The sequence below is a fragment of the Penaeus monodon genome, chromosome 31, assembly GCF_015228065.2.
Source record: "Penaeus monodon isolate SGIC_2016 chromosome 31, NSTDA_Pmon_1, whole genome shotgun sequence".
In the NCBI taxonomy this organism is placed as follows: Eukaryota; Metazoa; Arthropoda; class Malacostraca; order Decapoda; family Penaeidae; genus Penaeus; species Penaeus monodon.
This window is the reverse complement of record NC_051416.1, coordinates 30,764,015-30,765,605: the sequence shown is the minus strand read 5'-3', so window position 1 is coordinate 30,765,605 and position 1,591 is coordinate 30,764,015. Positions and strand designations below refer to the sequence as shown.

Sequence of the window (1,591 nt, the reverse complement as noted above, 5' to 3'; positions counted from 1 at the left end):
AAGACAGTATGATAATAATTTAATGTAGTAATTATTGCAATGAATCTTTAGTATATAATGACCAAAATATTACCTTTCCAATATCTTATCTATTACAAGGTACTCTATACATTTGTTGTAATTGCATTAGCTGAGAAGGCACATGACGCCATTTTATTTATCTGCGAGAAAACTGCAGTAGTCATGAGGGAAATTACTAACTTAACATTTGATAATAAGTATTTAAAAGTAGCATGAAGGCTTTCCAAATTGTTACTGATGTGGAGTTGTCTTTAGAGACTAAAATCGCGTTAGTGTTGTCAGTGTCTCATACAAACAAATTAATGATGGTCCTTACTCATATGGGACACCTCAAGATCTTGGCCAAGTCATAGGCAAAAGTCAGATACTAAGAACATTTTCTCAAGAGGTCCTAGACAAAACAGGGTCAAAAACTTTTTTCTGTCAAAAACAAATTTCATTCTGTAGCCTTTCATGATTACTGCCCCAGCACATCCTTGAGAACTAGTGTTGTAAGCCGAGGTTTCCATGCACTCAGTGGGAGCATAGCTTGTTCTGTCCTGACCTTGATCTCTGAAGAAGTCAGTGTAGCAGGTTAACCTTAGGTTGTGTACATACTGTAATACAAAAGATATTTGAAATTAGTGCCAATCCATGATGCTGACCAGACCCACAAATAATCATGTGACCAGGCTTTTACTTGCCTTACAAAACTGACTTCTTCATATTTTGAGGGAGCCAAGACAGAACAAACTCTGCTCTTGTCAAGGACAATCTCCAATTTCCAAAGATATGGTGGTTCCACATCCTTTCAATTAATTGTGTTAATCCATACTGAGTTTCCGAGATCCCCATTAGGTCCCTATGCCTATACATGCACACACAAACAAACTTGTGTATCTTTTTCTGAGTTATTTGTATTTTAAGGCTACCACACTATATCAAAACGCAAATTACAGAAAAGTGTATTCTTCATATAGATATATAAACTGTAAATAGCACATATTTTTTCAACTTGGCTCACCACTTTGTCTGAACTTATCTTAACACAAAGTATGGTTTCAAGAAGTCTCATTTACATAGAAATTATTTATATATACACATTATGTATAATTAAGTAACTGAATAAAATAATAGAAAAGCTGTCATAACCAAGTTATGCATATCATTAAAGACTGTCTGGGCCAAGAATAAAAACAGTTATGCATTATGACACCTCAGGTATCCATGCTTTCATCCATTTTTTTTTTCAGCCCATCCTTCATCTTAATGAATGCAGTTACCCTTCTCTCCTTATTCTCTGCTTTTCTTTCTTATACTAGCTTGATATTAGAGCAGTGACTTGCCAAAGAGGGAAATCAGTGTTAGTATAAGATGTTATTGCCAATCCTGTATTCAGAGCAAAGTTTGTGCTCCAGAAATGTGAAGCAGAGATCCATGCTCTTGATTAAAAGAACAAAAGGTACTAATTGTACAGAAGGAACTAAAAGTTGTATATTACCTTTTAGGAAATTTACAAACTGAATGTTTCAGCAAAATTAGAAAACTATATCTTATTATGCTTACATGCCATTATGAAGATTTAGCTTCA

The 1,591-nt window shown here is 34.3% G+C and overlaps 1 protein-coding gene across 4 annotated transcripts in view; it reads left to right on the top strand.

Moving 5' to 3' along the window:
• The window catches only part of LOC119593163 (phosphoribosyl pyrophosphate synthase-associated protein 2-like), a gene marked incomplete at its 3' end in the record, with an annotated part of 42,915 nt that overhangs the window by 34,866 nt on the left and 6,458 nt on the right, over positions 1 to 1,591 (top strand).